At 36.5% G+C, this 22790-nt stretch overlaps 1 protein-coding gene across 9 annotated transcripts in view; it reads right to left on the reverse strand.

Annotated features, from left to right (window-relative positions):
- LOC134218558 (talin-2) overlaps positions 1-22790 on the reverse strand; it is a 192875-nt gene that overhangs the window by 89469 nt on the left and 80616 nt on the right. Inside the window, exons 1-2 of one of the 9 annotated variants that reach the window (XM_062697701.1) lie at positions 15592-16008; positions 3181-3672 (exon numbers count right to left, since the gene is read on the reverse strand). The exons of the other annotated variants lie outside the window; for them this stretch is intronic. The gene's annotated coding sequence lies outside the window, so the exon portion shown is untranslated. Of the gene's footprint in view, positions 1-3180; positions 3673-15591; positions 16009-22790 lie in introns of those variants that run through there. 9 annotated transcript variants of the gene reach the window in all.

The raw sequence follows: 22790 nt of genomic DNA on the forward strand, positions 1-22790 counted from the left end.
CATTATTTGTTGTTTCTCGGCCAATCACGACTAGCAACTACGATGGGTACAGTCAATCAAGCTAAGCAAACTACTAAATGATCGAACGCAGATTACTAAATGATCGATTACATCCTTTGCCACTTCGAATTTCATGAATAATCTCAACTTCCGGATTCCAGGCCAGGATAGACCAAAATTGAACTACGTAAAAGATCTAATAGTTTTGCTACTGCCGATGGGATAGACAAGTGTGTCCACACCACACCAGAAAGACGAAGAGGGAAAAGCCTCAACTTCTGGCGATGTTTACATCTTCTTCGATATATCACAGCGCCTGAGTGAAGTAAGGATTGATCCGAAAACTACAACAACTTACCGACCTAACTGATCAGCTGAAAAGATGCTTTCAGTAATATCAACTTCTCGGCACGATCAAAGCTGACGCCATGTTATCCTCTGCAACAACTGGGACAGGACGTTGTTTAAGTCTTAGTGAAGAGGGATCTTTTTTTCTGTCTTTCTTATAGAGACTTGTATCCCTTGGCTGGCTTAAAGAGGGATCTGACTGTGTGCGACATTCATAGAGCATCTGAACGACTTTGATTTAGGTAATGATGTTATCCTACTTGTTCAACGCCACACTCTGAGTAAACTAAAATACCTAGTTGAACGCTCCTCTATAATAAGTCTTAACATCAGCATTTATGATAGGTCTTAACATCAGCATCTACTAGACCAAATTATTGAATAAACCCTCCAACTTGGCGTTAGCCGGGCAAGCAGTGGAAAAAGTTAAGAACTTTGCAGTACGAGGAGTTATTTGTCAAGTCAAGTCAAGTCATTTAAACGTTTTAGAAACACTTCCTCTTGACATTACTGGGACATTATTGCCGCCTCGCAGGTTATTGTTCATTAAGCACTGCCACAGTTACTGACTGTGAGGTTTCTACTTAAGCCGAATTACCATTTTGCATTCGTATATCATGAGGTTAACACTTTTATTACTTTTATTCCCAGGGAAGTCGAGAAAATGCTCAACCCGCAAATTTCCTAGACCGGACCGAGAATCGAACTCAGGCACCTTCAGCATGGTCAGCATGGAAGGCCACACGGGAAATAAAAAAAATCTCATAATATTTTAATCCTAGGAATGAAACTGATTACTGGGACTCCTGGAATCATTCTGTGAGTTGAACTTTAAAAATTACACCATGGTAGGCATGTGCGTGTCGGTAGAAAATATATCCAAAAGCGGCATCCAGCAATTATAGGAAGGATGCGAGAGAGAAGTCCTAGTCTAGAGTTCCATAAAATATCGGCAAACTGCAGAATAAATATAAATTTTAACTACAATGTTCTGAAAACTCAAATGTGAATATGTACGTTATGTGGAAGATTATGATATAAAACCCAGATTAATCCACCTAGCGTTGATGGTGCCTTTCTCGCATTTAGTTGAGACACCAACCTTATATGGAGTATATATGGTCCGATGTACCATTTTCTTCATAACTTTCAAACGCAATGACCGATCGTTATAAAATTCAATAGTGATCAACAAGGCTTTGTCCCCTGTCGAATGAAACTTGTTGCGAGAAAATCGGTTAAGGATTACTATACGAAAAGTTGGCTAATGTTTTTCATAGCTTTTGTGCACACACATACGCACACACATACACACACACATACACACATACATACACACGGACAGACAGACATGTGCTCAGCTCGTCGAGCTGAGTCGATTGGTATATAATACTATGGGTCTCAGAGGCTTCTATCAAAAGTTCGTTTTCGGAGTGAAATGATAGCCTTTCGGTACAACTTAGTTGTACGAGAAAGGCAAAAAGGTGTTGGAGGTAACTACTTTCCTTCGAAGGGACTCGAACCCAGGACCCTCAGTACGCTAGACTGGTGCTTTAACTAACTAAGCTACGAAGGTCTTCCGTCGGCCTTTGCAACTTGAATGAGCCCCAGATTCCCAAATTGGACGCATAGTCAAATCACTCACAATCCATTTGTCAAGCCAACACGTATTACACACATGTGTATTCATATTAATTATTCATAAGAAAATTATTTTGAGCTTTTTAGTGGAATGTTTTCACCTGTCATAAGACGAGTTTGAACAATCCCATTGAATTCCACCACTTAATTGTATCCTGACAGATACGTATTTCGACCTCAACAGTAAGGCCGTCTTCAGTGTCTTGTACTTGACTCGACTTTCGAGTCGAAAGTCGAGTCAAGTACAAGACACTGAAGACGGCCTTACTGTTGAGGTCGAAATACGTATCTGTCAGGATACAATTAAGTGGTGGAATTCAATGGGATTGTTCAAACTCGTCTTATGACAGGTTAATTATTCAATTATTCGATTTATGAAAACAATGAAAATATTCCAAAGATTCATGACTATGATGAATCTGTTTTATTACCTAGAACATGATAGTTCATTAGTGAAAACGGTAATAAATATCTATCGATACAACTATCAAATGATTTCAAACCTACGCATTGAATTATTGTTCCGTTTCAGGTCATCCAAGAACTCCGTGGAGTATACGCTTTGAAGCCTACACTCATAGCCAAAGGGTTGTTATCTCAACATTTGCGCTCATACATATCTACGATCCTAAAGCCTTCAAAGTCTTCCTTATATTTAATCAACTTTTTGGAATGCTTTGGTTGATGTTAACAAATGTCTGGGAAAGATACGTCACAACTTGACGATTCTAAATCGATACCATTATATTAGATCTCATTAGATATCAAACAATAAAGATAATGAACTTTTATTTGGTTAGCACAAACAAAAAACATTCCTAATACATACATATTAGACTGCAGCAAAACAATGCCAGCTATAATCAATAATCGATAAAAATAAGCGCAATATCGCTGTATTCAGAGCATAGTGAAAAATCACTTCCACAAACACCCTTAACTGATATCAAATGACACGAATGGAGCTATTGAATTTCGAACCGATTGAAAAAAAAATCGAATACCTACAGATGGAATTCACATTAATATCATCCCGTTTTCACCGAAATACTCACGTAACCTAAAGCACAGTTGTTGTTGGCACTGCACGCATCACCCGAGTTCACGCAGCAAAACGAATCACGCCAACCAACGGTTCGAATAGCTCAAAACTGACACACAGAAAGAAAGTGGAAAGAAAATCACACTTACCGGCAAGGGCACTCGAAGCAATTTCCTGGAAAAATCCCGCCATCATCCTCGCCATCATTCGTTTAGCGTTGTCCACCCAAGATGCAGGATCAGCGTAAAGTCACGTGCGTGAGGAGGCCGTACGGCGGTGACGACGTTTCCCTTACGAGTTATTTATTGCTCTGTTCCGGCTGTCAATTTTGGCCGCAAAGCTCTTTCTCCAGTTTCTTTTTTCTTAGCATAAGAAGGCACATTACCCTACATATTTATTACCGTGTACCTCTCCCAGCCAACAGTATTCAGAAAGGGTACGTAGTACGTATCTGTCTGGTCTGGTACGCGGGTAACAGAAGGCACTCTGCAGTATTTATTACATATATTCGGGTTAACAATGTGTAAAGTTACGCACCGCTTCCGTCGCCACCGAAAACGTGGAACATTCGGGCGAAGGGTGCTCTGGCGCAGAATAAACGGGGAAAAACATCAACAAACATTACATTCGGGAAGGAAAATCTGGTTACGATGTGGCGCCGTCCAAACGTAGCAGGTGAATGAAAAAGTGAAAGAAAATAAAGTTTAACTTGCGTACCTACTGAATGGAAAATGGAGATGCCCGAGACGAATGAAAGTAAAGTAGGCTCCAAAGAAAAAGGGGAAAAGCCAAGCGTGGAGGAAATTCAAGGAAAAATCTTATCCACATACTGCGCTGCCTTCACGAAGGGAAGGTTTTGTGGAAAGTTGTTTAATTTTACGAGTGTCACCGGTGCCGTTCTGGGAATGAATGTGGGAGCGTTTTTGTTTTGAATTTTGGGGGTGTGATGTCAGTTTAAAAACATGAAAAATATACAGAACATGGTCTTCTGATGAGATATAGCAGGAAAGATGTTCAAATGATTTTATATAATTTCTTGTAGTGAATTACAATTCAAATAAGTACTTTTTAATAAGGATGAAATTTCAAAAATTGATAATTAGCTCGAAATGATAATAGTTTGTTCTTCAAAGTGTATTTTAAAACAATGTTGTTTGCAGATGATAAAATCATCGGCAGCTTCACGTTTGCGATGGAGGTAGAGACATTCAAAGCAAAAAGCTGTGAGTCAATTTTTATAATCTTGATCAATAATAGTGATTAATATGAATATAAGAACTATTTCAGTTTTTTTTTGTAACGGTTTATTTACGTTTATCTCATAGAATAATGAGTTTTCTTGTAGTTGTGTATACACAAAATTCCGCGCAATTGATTCAAAATGCTTTTAAAGCGAATCGATTATAAATGAGTGAATCGATGTGATTTCTCATTTAATACTCAAGTGCGATGCATTGCTTTAAAATCGCAAAACGAGTTCACTCGCACAAAAGTCATCAATCATTTGGATTTGAAAATGATGTTACCATGACTGAAGATTTATTTGGAACAATAACTAATTGTTCACAATTGTGTGAATATGTATGTTATGCATCGTTATAATGAAGGATCATTTCCGGCGGTCTAGCAACTATTTTGAAGAAAATGAGTAAATTATGAGGAACAATTTCATAAAAATAAGCAAATTTCGCAACAGATAATTTCGTATGCAAATAGCAACCACAGTCAATAAAGACAATTTTGAATGACATTTTTCATGTCATTACTCTAAATAAATTTGTGTGATCATAAAAACCCATTCTGGATGAACATGTCAAGATAAGTCCACTTTTCGGAATATTTAAGCCTTTTTTCTTAATGGATTCTTTGAGGAATCTTTATTCATGTCAGTAAGTTTGTACTCTTGAAAAGTCGGAAAACAGAGAAGGTTCTAATAAATTCAAATTGAAATTCTAGAACACAGAAAAAAAATATCGTAGAGAACTTGTGTAAATGTTCTTTAAATCCATAATAGTGAGGACCACACGCGATGAAGCCCACATTTGCATACTGTCGGTTAATTTGACCCCGGGGCTACTTTGTATTCTTGATTTTCTAATTATTTCAAACGGAAAGATTACTAAATTAAGAACAGAAAGTAACCATCCGGCCATGTAAAAGAGACCGGAAATGTCATATTGCACAGATATTTACGTCGTACTTTTTGTTTTTTAAATGACCAAAGTAACACCTAATTAATCAGTTTTATTGGTGGTCATATTACTATACATAAACCTGTTATAAATCTTTTTTAAAGCAACAAACATTGTATGCTTATTGAGCTTCTGAACAGATTTACGGCTGTGATGAAGAGCGTAATCAATTCTATATGCAATGTAGAACAAAGCCATTTTTGCCATAATGAGGTCAAACGAAGAGCCCATCTTGGTACATTTGGCTGTGCGGTCTAAGAACTCTGTCAGAACGAAGATTTTATGTTCGACCCTACGATTCAGCACTGAATAGTGTCATCTTCCAGGGATTATTCATGAGCTTCGTTCGTTGTTAAATGTTCTAATAACATTACCGTCGATAAATGTCCATAAATGTTGAGTAATGACGAACGAAGGTCATTAATTATCCCCTGAAGATGATACTAATCAGTGCTGAAACGTAGGGACAAATGAATAACAGAAATGAAATTATTAGGGACTCCAGTTAGCCTTGCGTTCAAAGGCGTAGGGTTGCCTATCCGAAGATGGCGAGTTCGATTCTCGGTCCGGTCCAGGATGTTTTCGGGTGGGAACGACTATTTACATTCGAATTTTATGGAGAGGAGTATCTTAGATTTTTTTCTAGATTCCGTTCCCCAGGGTACATTTTATTCCAGTGCGTGGTTTACAAGCTTATTTATTATTGGCATTGGTAATAAATTCGAACACGCACCTGATTTTTATGTCAGCAGCCTGCTCATTAGTAAGCAAAACGGAAATAAAAACTATTATCCTTTTAAGCTCATTGTCATTTTCTACAAAAAAGATTTTAAATTTCTGCTGAGTTACATTTTTGACAGCAATATGAAAACAGGTTAAAACCGATTAAGAAAGTAATATGACCTATAACATTATATGGGTAGGGTTGCATTTTATCATGCCTCATGCCGGATTATCAAATCTTATGGACATATTGAGAACTCTAGATTTTTCCAAGATCAATTACGACGCTGCCCTAGCAGCACACATGTTCCACATGGGTTACTGCAACGGATATGCGACTAGATTTGGTCACAATCAAGTTGCTGCAACCATTTCAGTCTGACTTGTGCTGCTGTCCTTACTGTCTATAAAGGAAATGATTATGCAGTCACTTCCCAAGTAACAATTCTGTGACCGTTGGGTTTTATATGAATTTTAATAAGGTTTTATTATGGGAATAATTAAAGCCTATTGTTTTATGGTGGTCATAAACAATGCTAACGAACAAAGGTTTTATATCACTCTTGAGATATCCATAAAACTCTTATAAACCATGTTTTAAAACTAAGCTTTTTGTTACCTTTGAAGTTTTAATAATAGTTTTATTATTGCTTTCAAATGCATCATAAAACCAGTTTGGATCACTGCTTTAAAACTACTCAACGCGAATCCATCTATTCGCCATGTTGAATTTGGAAAGCAGTGTTGCTGTAAAACTTTAATTTAATCATTCAATAAGACGCATAATGAGGTTAGTATATTTTTACCGACATAATGTGAATGACATGTGTTTCTGATAAACTTAAGATGCTTCTCATTTCCCAAATTAAAAAAAACTTTAGAACGACAAGTAAAAAATCCCCTGGTCATACGAATCTCCGGTGCTATCCAATAATACCAATAAAGGTTTGTCAAAAACAATTCGCTTTCTGTCAATAGTAATTTTGTTCCATGAGCAGGGTTATTTGAAAATTATTGAACTGTAACTCTTATGTTAGTTTTGATTTTGATTTGGGAAATGAGACACATAAATATGAAATGCTGTTAAAAATATGCCCTTATTTGAATTGCGGCTTTTCATGAAGAATCATTTTAATTCACGATGATTTCGAGTTTCTGGTTTCTAAAAAAAGGGAAGGAGGAAATAATTTTTGCTTTTTTACTCATGCACACGTCCTCCTGATTAAAGAATGTTCCCTTGTAACATACACACATATTTAATTGCTACAAATTACACTGGAAATTTACGGCCACAAATTACGGCGGAAATAAGAATTGGTAATGTTCCATATATTTGTAGGTTCACTAATTTCAGGAAATTACTAGCATTCGTAGATTTCTTATACGGATCCGCAAATCCGCCGAGAGCTTTAATTTCCACAGATTTGGCATCGTTGCCCGTAGGATGAAAAAGTGCTTCCCGCATCAGCCACTAGGCTGCATGTTATCGAACCGAAGGCCATCTGTTGTGGGGAAGTGTAATCATGACAAAGTTTTATAACAAGTTTAAAACGGTCATGAAGTAACCAAGGAGAATTATTGAGGTTATCACAAAAGCCATTGAGCTATTTATCACCAGATTTTTTGTTTTCATAAAAAGGAATGTCGCCATGTTGAAATAATGATCAACGTCATAGCCGTGATTGAAAAAAATACATCAATTACCATCAAATAGACTATTCATTAGTGGAATTAAATTATTTCTGAGGTTTTTTGATATAAGCAAGGTTACTTCATAACAAACTATTTGAAATTGAAATATTTTGAGCAGTTTGGATAATTATTTAATTTCCTTTTTTCATGTGATTATTCGATAATTCCGAGGCGCGTTGATTTTAAGCTTCTACAACCTCAATATTCACGATAAATTTATTGCGCATGTCATTCTGATGTATCAACTACTTAAAAAATGCTTCATTTTCAGCATCAACCATTACAAGTAAAATCAGAAGCATCATTTTCCACACATCAGCTTTACATAGGGGACATTGTTATCTAGTGAAAATAAAAACAAAGGCACTGGAACGACAATAAATGTAATCCATAAATTGAAAAAGTTTTATTGTTACTCTTATGATGGTCATGACAACCTCTTATAGAGTATCAATAAATTCAATACAATGTTTTATTGCAGTTTTATTACTACTCTTAATACGGTTTTAATAACTTCTTCTAGATTGGTCCATTAGGCCGGAAGGCTATCTTAATGATGTTATGAAGAGGTTTTGGTGGAGTTATTAGTTTTATTAGCAACTGGTCATGAAAACCTCTTATAGAGCGTGATAAATCTTAAAATGTTACTTGGGTTGCCTACTTCTAGCCGAGAGCACCTCTGCACTTGCCACGAGCTCATGGGGATTTTTATTGCAATTTAAGGACAAGTTATATAGCAGAGGTTAGTCTTGATTAACGAGTTGCCAATGTGATAGCGAAGATACGATTTTTTTGTGCAAGAAACGAGCTTCACCGTTCATTTTCAATTCTAGTAGAATAGCAGCACTTAACAATTAAGTACACTCTGATGCAGTGGACAGTACAGTACAGTAGTGCTCAAACTATCGTAGATAGCTCACGGACTAATCAGACGACAATTAGACGAACGACACAGAAAGCGAGTAGAACAGCCAGACAAGTCTAAGTGCACGATTAGGACGGAAGTTACAGGAGGAGAACAAACTGAAATTTTTGATTTCGTCCAATATCTGACCGTCCGAACAAAAGGAGAGTAGAAAGTAGAAGGCATACAATAGAAGATTTAAACTGACACCATTTTCCAGTTCCAGTGATTGCTAGAACTTGAGAAACATATAGAAAGATAAAAAATAGGAGAATGGAAAGGGCCTGGGATTAAACCCACGACCTCCTGCGTTAAAAAGCTTATATTTCTTGTATTAAAACTTTGCAATAATTGAATCATTTGTTTGAGAAACTGCATACATATATTCATTTTACACAATTTCGAGTAGACAACAAAAAACTGTTTTTGAACAAATTGGTACCGAATCTTTCGATTTCTTCGATACAGATCAATAGTTTTCGGCAAATTTCAACACCCTGGGGCACTTCCAGTGCGAAAACTGTAAGCAATACTTCACAATTTCTCTTCAAAGTGCGTAGACATATGTAGGTAGTTTTCAAACGAAACGAAAAAAAAATCATACATTCCCGAACAATCATTTTTTTGCGTATTTTTTGCCAGAACACGTATTTTTGGACAAGGATTCAGAATATATAAAAATCTCATTTTGCAATTAATTACATTAAATTAATGATTTCGTGTGTGTTACTTCTACGTGAAGTTAAACGAGTCGCCTCTAATTCTATCATGAACATGTACGTCCAAGTTTGGAAGATGATATTAGCATTTCCATATCATTAATTAATTACATATTATTTGGCAGCTCGGCCGTACGAAAATCATTTTTTGTTAAATATCTTGGCTGTGCATATGCACAGCACATTTTTTGGAAAATGGACAAATTGCTATGAAATTTGCGAAAAATAATCCACGTGTCATGGAGGGACTCGAACCCTCAACCTCCTACTCTCTAGATAGGCGTGGTAACCCCTACACAATGAGACCGTTTAAAAATCACGTTTGCGGAAAGGCCATCAAAATCCGAGTACCAACCTCCACCGCGGTCAGTTCTTTTTTTGCAAATTTTATATCTTTCGGATGCTTGATTTGTCCAACAGTCACTTGTTGATTTCATTTATCTGCTGAGCTACATTTTAAACATCTAAACAGCAAAATGTTTATAGAGTGTAGTGAAACCTGACACGTCATTTGGGTAGCATTTATTTTTGATACCTGTTGATATTTTGTGGAACAGAATTAGTGAACAAATCATGCCAAGTACCAATTAGTTATAATGATTTCGTGTTATAATTCAATCATTGCAAACGCGGACAAAATATCCACTGAAAAATTAAGAATCATGTGCATTCATTTGCAGGTTTTTTGTCGTAATCAGGACAAAACAACCTGCAGATGTTGAGGATTTTTTTTACCGTGGAAAACAGTTTTGAATTGATATTTTTGAAAAATAGATATCTTTACATTCAAACAAAATTGGGAAACTTTCAAGGTCTGGATACTGAATCTTTTGTTCCGAACATTGATCCAATGCAACGTTTTAGAAATAATGTGACTATACAAGCAGGGGCCCTCCTTAGCCGTGTAGTTAGACGCGCGGCTACAAAGCAAGACTATGCTGAGAGTGGCTGGGTCTAATTCCCGGCGCCGGTCTAGACAATTTTCGGTTTGGAAATTGTCCGACTTCCCTGGGCATAAAAGTATCATCGTGTTAGCAACATGATATACGAATGCAAAAATTGTAACTTGGCTTAGAATCCTCGCAGTTATTAACTGTGGAAGGGCTTCATGAACACTAAGCTGCGAGGCTGCTCTGTCCCCAGTGTAGGGATGTAATGCCAATAATAAGAAGAAGACAATAAGGCATGCGTGTCTAGATTTTGAAAAGTTTCATCAAACAATCAAAACTAGTCAGAAAATAAATCTGTTCTGTTCAAAGCGAAAAAAATCTTTAAAAAACTCTGAAAGGCTCAGAAGTTTGAAAAAAAAAACAAAATAATACACCTAGCAGTGATGGTAAACAAGAAAACGCATAAGACTAACAAGAAAAGCACATAAGGGAGGTCAAAATGCATTTAGGGAAATATATTCATTTATTTCCATCATTCACATTTATTTGCGTTCATTAGAATGCATTGCAACAGTTTTTAGATTTCTTTTTAAATTTTAAATTTCTATGAATGAAAAAATCAATGCTTCTTTAATAACTCCGGAACGCAATGGTCGATTGAGCTAATTTATAATAGCGAAAAATAAGAAAGAATTCCGCGTCGAATGCTTGTTGGAAGCAAATCGGATAAGACTAAGTACAAAAAAGTGTGTCTCACATTTTTTGTAGACACACACATACATACCTTCATACATACATACACACATACAGACATCACCTCAATTAGTCGAGCTGAGTCGATTGGTATATAACACTATGGGTCTCCGAGCCTTCTATCAAAAGTTCGGTTTCGGAGTGATCCTAGAGCCTTTACGTATACTTAGTATACGCGAAAGGCAAAAATCAATTGGCAAGAGATCAACAGAAATTAAAACCCAAATAGCTAAATCTCTTTCAGTCGGAATATTAAAATGTATAAAGATTTGTCAGAACTCTAAGTTCTTGAAAATTTGAATTTCCACTGAACTGAAAATTTATGTTATTCACACATACTACGTTTATTTGATGCAAATATTTGGAACATAAAAAGTTTTGCTAGTTTTTGACATTCAGAAACTACTGCAGATATGTAAGTCTGAAGAATTTTGAGAATCGCTAGGTTAAAGTGATATCATCTATATCGTTTGATAATACATTTTTTTTAGTTAAACCTAGATCCATTCCATTACAGTTCCATATTAGAAATTATTCAATATGCAGAATATTCAGAAAAATCCTTTGAATTTTATCGAATATCATCAATTTGTGATTCATACAACTCACCCGTTAGATTTTCATTTAATCAAATAAGGTTTAGGTACAAACAACCATGCGATCACCGTTTATTCACGTGTGCCATTTTGAACCGCCTCTAGTCAATGTTGGTAGAATCATGCTCAAATCTCACTCACCGAAGCCTCATGCACGAGTCGACTCGCTTGCGATTCTGCATAGGGGGCATCGCGCATGACTTTTTCACGCAGAAACGCATCGTTTCGCTCATTCGCCGAAAAATGATTTCGCTCCAAAAAGCGTCAATACCCAATCGAAGCGTATTTTTTAAAAACAAAGAAAGTTATTCCAATGAATTTAACGGAGAAGAACATGCAAAAATCACGCAATAATTCAAAATGCGAGTCGAGAGGAAATATTGAAGATATACATTTTAAGGTGATTATACAATCAGTCAGAACAAGAAGGCGAGGTGCACAGCGGGCAAGGTGGATCGATCAGGTGGAGGACGACTTGCGGACCCTCCGCAGACTGCGTGGTTGGCGAAGTGCAGCCTTGAACCGAGCTGAATGGAGAAGTCTTTTATGTGCAGCACAGGCCACTCCGGCCTTAGTCTGATGATAAATAAATAATAACAATCAGTCAGAAATTCACCACGCGTTTTTCACCTTCCATCTTCAATAGGTAAAACACGACATCATTATTTGCATACAGTGCTGAAACTGGAGTCGATTGTATAGCATAAGTAAACAAATGATTCTACGATTGTATCACCACTATGTGCGTTATGGTTCTCTCAATCCGTGCTCTTAAAAATCGACTGAAAAAAGCACGTGGATTCCAAGATGGCTGATTCGTGGGTTTGTTGTATAACCACCCTAAAGCATTAGGACATTTTCTTAGAATTTTATGATTACCAAGTAATTTTTACTGCTCTCATAAAATCAGATTTCTTAGTGAAATTATTAAATTTATTTTTAACAATATCAAAGAGCTTCAAAAAATGTTTTGGAATGCGCATGGACTTGCATTTCGCATGTAAAGAATTTTACGCAGACTCAAGTAGAGAGACTCCGAGTAGCACACTTGTTGAAAGTTAGCTGCCGGAACTTAAATGTGACCGAATTTGGTCGCATTCAAGTTGCTGCAACCAACTCTATCCAAAATGTGCTACTTGGGACGTAGCGAGATGCAGTGACTTTTCTGCACATACGACTAATTCGCAAAGCACTTTTATTTGCTCTTGTCAAAATACGAGTTTGTACAATTCCAAGGTAGAAAAGGTAGAAGTGGTAGAATTAAATTAAATTGACAAGTAAAGACATTCCACTAAAAGTTCAAAATAATTTTCTCAACTAATTTATAACTAATACATAATGCGTGAAAAGAATCCGAAACTTAGGATTAGCTTCCGATCACTCTCGCCGCAAGAAGTACTTACACAATCCCTTATAGATACCACAATAATTTGCTTCGCTATTCAAATTTCAAAAGGAATTTTCTTAATTTTAATCTGCATTAAACTCTTCGCAAACAAGAAAAAAAATCAAATTTAGAAGTTAACTTTGGGAGCTCCCTGAAGAGCTGTGGGTCTCAAGCTTCTTCCGCTCGTTGAATTTCTAATATCCCAGAAATTTAGTTTTCCGCTACAATCATGAATTGTAAAAATACGAGTTTCAATGTCGAAAAATGGCAAACATTTTTAAATATAATGAAGAAGTGAATTTAAATTGTAAGGATAATAATCACTCAGAAATGTATCTCAGAAGTTTATATGAATGATATTACGAGTAAGGCCATTTTTCCCAATGGCTGCATTTTGCACCATTCTCCCTTAATATGAAAACCAGCGTAATCTTTGTAATACCAATAATTTAATTTTGAATATGGAGACGCATTGTCTTTCGACACAAGACTTCTGAATATGGGGACGCATTGTCTTTCAGACTCAGTAGGTACTGATGAACGGTTCCATAGCAAACTCCCGATTGACATTCAGTACATCGGTCCAAACCCCCGAAAAAACATCATTCGGCTGGTTAGAATAAACACCTGAATCAACTAATTTGCGAAGTTGGGAAGGACCTCGTACAGTAGGAGACTGTGTCTGGTAAAATGGATGTTTTAGCATTAGCGTTCTAAGCCTAAATTAATAAGGACGTATTCTGGTACATTTTTTTCGGAAAAATCCGGATTTGGAAATGGTAATCATCCATTTTCCAATGCTTGAATCAAGGAAAACGTTCTAGGAATGTTGCATTCGGAGATGTGTTGTTCGAGGTTGTTACATTTGGGGATTCGTTGTACAATCGCCACTACGATGGGTTTAAAAAATCATGCTAGCATCGTTTCGACTAAGTTATAATTGGTAGAAGCATGAATTTATTAATAATATTCAATTCTTTAAAGTTTTTATAGTGCCAGTCATAGTACATGTCAGTGAGAACGTCACCAACGAGGTGGAAAATCGGAAAACAATAGCACATCAACTTCCGCGCTGGTCGTTCCTTTCCATCTCCAACCGCCTACAGTGGCAGCGGCACGGGAAAATTTATTCCCGTAGGCAACTCCAAAGCAACGTGCAACCATATACGAACACCAAATGTGGTAGAAGTACCGAACAGTCTAGTTTTGGAGCAAGAGATACAGAGAGAAAACGGGAGAAACTTTCGAAACTCCTAAAATGATTCCGAGCAACCCGAGCAGAAGAAGCTGTGATGGAATGGCAAAATATTCAACTTGCGCTACATTAACGTTGATAAAAATTGTTTACTCATTAATACCACTTTCATCCTATTGAAGAAAAATATTCCCGTACGTAAACAATTTTTTGAATAACTTTTTTCATACTTCATTTAAAAAACACTCCAACAACTGTGACGTTTCATACTACTCGGGAGATCGACTCCGACCAAAACTAGCATAGTGCTAAACACACAACGCATCGCGTCCGTATTCCGGCGAGTGGTGAAAGTTTTATTAAATTTTGTAAATTAGTTTTGAAGTGTTTTCCCTCCACAAACCAGGTTTCCGGACTGTGTGATTTTTTCTCCCCTAACCATGGATGAATTCCTTCCTGATTAAGTTGGCTCCGTGAGCGGTGGGAAAAAAGTTCAATTACGAGGATTTCCGTGTGTGGAAAGTGTTCAGGGAAAAAAAAGTTTCTCGCGCCCCCTCTTCAGTTTCGGAAACAAAATCAAGGGAGTAAAAGTTTCCTCCCGGGTCCCTTTTCTACCCAGGCACGTGGCCACCAATGGAGGAATCTGCGGGATGAAAGCTCCCATAATAGCAGTGGGAAGTGATGCGACCAAAAGAACGCACAGCGGGGAAATGGTATTACATTCCATATCAAAAATGTAACTGAATCGGTAGTTTTCCATGTTTTTCGAACAAAAGAATAAAGGCAAAAAACTTCACGTTTGAGATAATTCAGGATCATCTTGAATAAAATTCAATTCCTAGTCACAATCCACAAATCAATGCTGATTGTATCTCGGTCCGACTTTCTGTTTTTTTATGAAAAACCTAATCTCGATTTTTTAGAATTAACATAATATGTAACTGATTTAATGCTAATTTGGTTTAAATATCGAAAAATAGTCAATACTTCCACATATTCAGAGAAAATTCAGAAAAAGACCGAAAACGTATTGAAAAATGCTTGAATAGTAAACGTGCAAAAACACGTATATCAGATTAAATTAGTTTTCCGGGCAATGAAAAGGGACAACAGCAGAGACCCAATGTCATGATAAATCTTCCACAAGGAAACACTTATTATAATCTCGAGAAAAAAAAAATCCCATGCTTTTTAGGTAATCAAACTTCTTTATTCATTCTTACTGATCTGTCCATAGTGAAACGGCTAGGATCCCATCATTGGCTTCTAGTTCGTTCGTCCGGACAATTGATATCGAAATAAGTTTGCAAAAAGGGGCACTAGTGCAGGATAGGTGGGCGGACGGCAACGGTGACTGGAATGAAATCACGAGAACAATCAACTTCCACATGGTTGAGTCTTAATTTGAACCGTTTTTAACTTTTCCCCCCTTCTTTTGTACGAGATGACAGAGACTTGGCTTTGATACTTTCGTTCGGCTCGGGGAAAGGACAGCGGAAAATCACTCACTTCTTCTGTGTATAACAATCAGCTTTCAACAGCGGTATTTAACATTTAAGTACACTTGAGGCCGTTTTCCTTTTTTTTTTGTTCGTACGTAGAGAGTTCAACAAAGTTCAACTAGCTTTTCGCTTTGCAACTGGGGCTGTAACAAACAGATAGCAGAACGAACATTGCGCTAAAACGACTAACTATGGGGCACTTGCGGTGATAATGCAGGAGAATGTGTCCTCCTCCTAAGTACACACAACACAATTCAACTATTCACAATTATAGCTCTGGGTCCTGGCCTCGGTTCCCGGTCACTTGGCACTGCTCTAATCACACAAAATGCGCTTTGAACTTGGCTTCTGAATGTGAAGGACTTCTCTGCCATCGGACGGAAACCCTGAACCGCGCACACAGGATTCAGGGATAAATTAGAATGTCCTCTCGGGACAACGGTTAGGCCTAGAATGACGGTAGTCTAGGGATGCTGACGAAGGGCTCACGTTTTTCCGATTCTTTTCCCAAAACGACTGAGTGCGTTTCCTATCCGCTGCTGTGCGGCGTATCCTCGTCTATTTACTTGGGTGGCGTGGAAAACACAGGCGCACTTCTGTAGTCTGCCCGTCGTCCTTTGCCATTGAGAGGGCGACAGACAGAACGAGAGACAGAGAGAAGGTGAGAAAAGGATAAAGTGAGCAAACGCGAGCGAGAGCAATACCAACCAACACCAATGTGGTGCGTCGCGAACTATCCCGGTCCGTTCCTTGCCCGATGATGACGACGACGACGACAACGCGTGGAATATCGTGTTTGTCACGTCGCGTCTCGATATTAGAAAGTTATCTTTGAAGCAGAGGTTCTCAAACATTCAATGCCTAAAAATATCACTGCGTTGAAATGACGTTACATTTGAATAGATTGAAAAATGTTTTCTCTAAAAAGCTTTTCAAATGAGCACAACTTAACTCTGCTGAAAGCGCATTCTTGAGTCAATTACTAGGTTTTCACAACAGTGACATTTTTTACATTCTAATAGAAATTCACAAATTATTTTTCAAGTAACAGGAAATTTTTAAGTAGACTTGTTAATATGAAATTTCTTTTTATGGATTTCAAATAAAATTTGCGCATTTTTTTTATCCCTTTAAAAAATTCTTTCAAAACTTATATAGTAATTAATGGAACAGCTCTCGAATAAACTCCGGTAGAAGCTTCTCAAGAAGATATTCAAAATCTAAATCTTTATTTTCTAGATTGTATTCTAGAGCGGAGTTGCAGAAGGATATTCAAGAATATTCAAAGGAATTCACCATAACTTCTATGTTAACAAACAAAAATTCTTGAATAACCATTTACAGGTAACTTTTTATAAAGCTTATGTTGACCTTTTCCAGGCACATATAATGGAAATTCTAGCAATTCTATGACTGATATCTCTCCTGGAGCATTTAATGCACTATTTTAATTGGTATTCCAGATACCGATTTAGTGATTTATGGAGAAGATTAGTTGACTTTGGATGAATGATTCAGAAATAAATTATTTAAAAACTAACGAAAAATCATTAAAAGAAAACCAAGAAAACCCAACTTCAGGAAGAACTGAATTGTTGTTGATTGTCTTTGAGATCAGAATAAAAAAAAATCTAAGTGGATTTCTTACAGATACTTATGCGAAGACTTTTTATACATAGCTGAAACTTTGCTTTCTAAAATCGATCTGAACACATTTTAGGCAATTAAAATTTTGTATTCACGATTTCATCAATTTCACATTTAGATTTTTTGGAATTTTTATCCAAGAAAATAATTTCTTGAATCTATTAATTGTTTTTGAGTTTTTACATAGTTATAGTTAGAAAATGTTGACTTATTCTATGTTTTAAATTTCCAGGGTTTACTTTTTATTTTCTGTGCATGAAGTTGGATAAATATTTTAAAGTGTATCATTCATCACTACAGCATTCTATTGAATAAAACTTGTTGTGGAAAAATACTAAACTACAAATATTTCACTCTTCAAAGCCAAACGAGCTACAACACGGAGGAATAAAAAAAAATCAATTTTCAATATTTTCTATGTACAATTTTGAAAGTTAACTTTGAACCACATTTCAACATGCTTTGAAGTTTATATCATTGATCGACATCGAAAACTTATCGAAATCTAAACAATTTAAAATGACAAAAACTAATCAAAGTAACCTGTCTAAAGGCGGTCTAGGGCGTTAAAAGGTTAAAGTACTCTATAAAAACTAAAAGGAATCGTTGAATATTTTTTAAACATAAATAAAGAGGAATAAAAAAGTTTAAGATAAATTCACTGAAAACATCGTGGAGTAACCCAAATCAAAAACTCCTTGTCAAAATTGTAGAGGAAGGCCTGGAAGAAGATTATCATAAACACTTGAATGCAGCTTTTTGAAGAAAATTTAGTAAAAATAACTAGAGGGGAGATCGAATCGATTTCATGATGCAATAAAGAACAGTTTACATTCCTATTCGATATGATGACTAAGATGATAACGCTGGACAGACACCTTCATGTGGTAAGACCCACTAAACCAAGCCCAAGTTCCACCCTTTTTAAGATAGGTGATGCGTTCCGGTAATTCAAGTGATTGTCTTAATTAGTACTTGCTACCGGTACCATTTTATGTAAAATAACATAATCAGCTTGAAGATTTAAATGACCTTGGTATAAGGCTAAACCTGATACTGATGAAATTCCTTCGCTTGCAGTCGGTTGAAAACCTCGGAATTGTCCGAGGCTAAAGGAATGTTTAAAAATATGTTGGGTTTGGAGATCTAGGTATGAACGAACCCTTCTTGCACTAATCAATACTGGCAGCTCAAGGAACACATAATTAAATCATCAAACAGCCGGGACGAAAAAATGACGATCTTTGTCAATTTTCAACTAAAATGCTATCGGTTTCAACTGTGACTAAGGAAAATAGTAGTGCAAGAAGGTATACCGGTAAAATGTACTGGATGATCCTTCTTTTTATAGAAGGTGGACTTTTGAAGTCTGGAATTAGTCAGTTTTTGAGCAAATCTTCAATATTTCTCGGGTACTTATTCAAAAGGACGTATCATGATTTTGTAAACAAAGATTCAAACCTTGTTTTCTCCACTCTGATAGCACTCTCACGCAAACCATCACTACGGATGGGTAGGGTGAGGCTTCGGCAACCAGTTCGTGGCATTGGTTTGTGTGGGAGTGCCATAAGTTTGGACAAATCGACGTACGAATCTTTGTTTACAAAATCACATACGTCCTTTTGAATAAGTACCCGAGATTTTGAAATTTAAGCATCATAGCAAGCGTTTTATTATGACTATTTAAAGCCTCTCACGGTGTCATTCAGAATGGCTGCCTTGTGGCTCACCTATCTACATATTAATAAATTATCAAATCATATAGCGCTCATTTAGCGACGATTCATCAAAAATAAAACTAAGCGACAATTTTTCTTCTTCCAACGCGCATGCCAACGACGTCACTGTATTCATGTCGTTGGCAGCGCAATCAATTATTAAGATGAAGGTTGGTAGAGTACCCAAAAAATATTAGTAGAGTGCTTCAAATAAACAACCATGCTACACTACGCCTACTCGACTCCATCCAATGCTCCGAGTATCTTCCGAAAACCGGAGTCGATTTGAAAAAAACTGAAGTTCACAAGCCATTTCGAGTTTATGTGAAAAGTGGAATGGAAAAACTAAATTTTTAATTACACTGACTACAGCATCTCGCCACAAAGCACCGGTGAAAAGAGAACCCTCATGTGTAGCAAAAAGCTACACTGCAAAGCCTTCATCCAACAAAAACTACACCTTAATCAATCGTTCTAACAATCGGTAATCAATTTTAATATCTATCTAGTAGTTTTTGCGTAACTACTCAACATACAACATTGCATTGCTGCTAGGTACTGGTGCAAATCAAACTCCTTATACAAACCCTCATGAAAACATGAAAAGGCCAATCAGCCCAAACATTCGGAGGACACCAAGAATATGAAACAGAATCCATTGAGCGTACCGGAGCAAAATCTATTTTTTGAACTACCCTAATTATTAGTTTGTTGCCACAGCACGGCGGCTAAAATCGTGTTTTCAGCGCGTTTATTTAATAGTACCTTTATTATGTGATTTAGCGTAATGGCGGCTTCGAGACATTTTATCAGTAAGTCGACGCGCTTCTTTGGAGGTATTCAGCCGTATGATCAATCCCCCTAAAAGTGAGATGAAAATTTATTTTTTACAACATGGAAGATATAAGTCTTCGCGAGAGTTGTAGTAAAAGTTCTCCTGAAAAACTTTGTCGAAGACACCAAGTTCGTAATTTCATTACTTTTGGAGATTTATTTCATTTATGCCAACAAGCATTGAACATGTTCGATGTATAAGCATACAATCCTATGGAGACGCATGGTGTATTGGTTCATCAACTCCTTGTGGTGGGTGATAAAGGCCAGCATAAAGCGTAAAAAATCTCCAAAAGTAACGGAATTACAAACTTGGTGTAAATGTCTTGAAGAAACCATTACACTAAATTGCATAATAAAGGTGCTATTAAATAAACGCGCTCAAAACACGATTTTAGCCACTGTGCACCGGTGCCGGTGTTTACATTCGCTCTGCGAAATCAATCGTTTTTTGGGAAGTTAAGTTTTTACATGAAACAAGTGACTAATTCGAAAAAGTGAAGTTTGATAAGCACCCCAATAATATTTTGTATTACTCCTTTGCAGAAAAGTATTTGAAAACTTGATTTCGATGGCGCTGTAAGAATAAATGAAGTGCAGTGATAATCAAGAAGCGGTATTCAATTGGAAAGAAACTGTTAATTTATATCATCGTTTTAGCCAAAGTACACAAGATCCAATGAAGAAATATGATCATTATAATGGGAAGTAATTTCATAAGCAATGAATAAATTAGTAATTTGAATATTGAACGTTTTTCAACGTTATTCGTGACCTTCGAATGTTGGTAGAAGCGGGTTGGAGGAAAATGGGGAAGACCGTTAGTGAACGGGTGCCATACTGACTGCCATCGTGGTACTCTTCCAACTGTTCTTAATCACCCCTTCCCGTGCAGAAGCCATAAACAGAATAGCAAAACATGAAATGGATTTGATTGATATAAGAGATAAAAGAACAGGCAACATTATCAAAAATTTGCACCGAAACATCATTCAAATATCAAGATATGCTGTGGACAAGAACAAACTTACAATAGTCAACTTGATCTCCGCATGATATTTAGTGCAAAATATTGATATTGTTGTCTGATCGTTTATCTCTTATATGAATCATGTCCATATCTAATCAACATTTGATATTACTGAGCTATTTCCGTCTGCTCGGGAAGATGTAAACATAAACAATAATGAAAAAGTACATAACATAGCAAAACTGTTAATTTTCAGACACATTTCGTTAGTTTATGCCATAGTCTAACCGCATCGAGTAATCCTGCGTTCAACTCGGACTGAATTCAATCTTTCGAATTCAAGCAATGTTTACTGTAATCGAATGTTAACAAAAAAGGGAATATTTTGGTCTGCCTTGTATGTTGGTAGTCAAATTTCTCACGACTACTAATCTTGAACTGATGATTTTGATGGTACAACTAGCAGACCCAACGAACTTCTTTTTGCCTAAAATTCATTTAATCTCGGCTTGGTTCTCGAGTTATGCAGAAATTTCAGTTTCATTTGTATGGGAGCCCCCCTTTCCAAAGGAGGGAGGGGTCTCGAACCGCCTTAAGAACCTTCCCCGGCCCCAAAAACCTCTGCATACAAATTTGCACGCCGATCGGTTCAGTAGTTTCGGAGTCTATAAGGTTCAGACAGACAGAAATTCATTTTTATGTATATAAGAAGAAGATTAAGATTATTGCATCTCTATTGTATTGTTTATCCGGGACGACAGAAATCGTCATAACATTTGCTCATACGAAGCTCCGGCAACAAAAATCAAATGTAAACATTGCGGTTTTGACGTTCCATACCGATAGTTAAAAGAAGCAATATAAGGTTTATTTAAACATTGTGCAACCATCAAGGATACATAAGTTGCGAAAAGCTTCGTTAATTCATTTATAGCGACATTACGCTTAATTATTAGTGCTATAACTGCTGCTTTTATTCGAATATTATACAGCCTAAGGCTAGAAGATGATTATAACTTCAGGTAAAAACCATCAAATCTCAAATAGCAATTGACAATCAATGACGCAGTGCACAAAATTTGACATTTGAGAAGAACCGAAATTAATTTGAAATGAACTCGAAAAAGAAAAATGTTCATTCCCACACCAATCAAACGACAAAATTAAGCTTATACGGACCAGCATTCTATTGGCGGAACTAAATTGTCGAATATAAATGACAGCTACCAGTACGTAATCTACAAAATACTCACGGTGTGTTTGCCCGAAGAGGCTTATTTTCAAAAAATCAGTATCTCTAAAACACTCACTACACGAAAGTTTACCCACTATGTGAAAGAGGAGAACATCTACTTTCACGTGGTTGGTGTTTCAGAGATACTAATTTTTGAAAAATAATGTTTCCCCATAGACACACAGATACAATGCAAACTTGAATAGAAATAATGTCTACTGCGTTGGGCAGGGTTAGAATCCAAAGGAGAATGAGCAAATTTCTCACTTATCATGTCTGTATACACTCTTGATAGTAACGGCTGTATTTTGAACCGTGTTCATATTTTGGACCACCTAGCTGAATTTTGCATTTATATCAAACCAAACTAAATAAAACATGCAGCATTTAAATTTTATTGCAAAGAGAAACTATGCATAAGGTATCTCCAACATTTGTTTCTTAACAAATATAGCAATTTTCAAGAATATTTTTACGCATTTACCCATTCCGGCTGGATCAGACCAAAACCAAGAAGACATTGTTAAATTGAAGTCAACTTTCAAAAGCTGTAAGTTTATTTGTACATAGATTTAAAACATGTGAATGATGATGTTGGCTTATTAGGACCTAATTGAAGCAGCTTCATATCTCGAGTAAAACATTGAAAGTGTAAAAACAGTATTCTGAGGCATGTCTAAAATAGGTTCACTTTGCATTGAACCGAACATATTTTCGACATATCTGCTTTTTAAGTTCTAGATCTCTTGAACTTTTGTTTTTAACAACCATTTGTTTCTCTAGTATGAAACCATTCATAAATT

This window comes from Armigeres subalbatus, chromosome 2 (assembly GCF_024139115.2).
Source record: "Armigeres subalbatus isolate Guangzhou_Male chromosome 2, GZ_Asu_2, whole genome shotgun sequence".
NCBI classification, from domain to species: Eukaryota; Metazoa; Arthropoda; class Insecta; order Diptera; family Culicidae; genus Armigeres; species Armigeres subalbatus.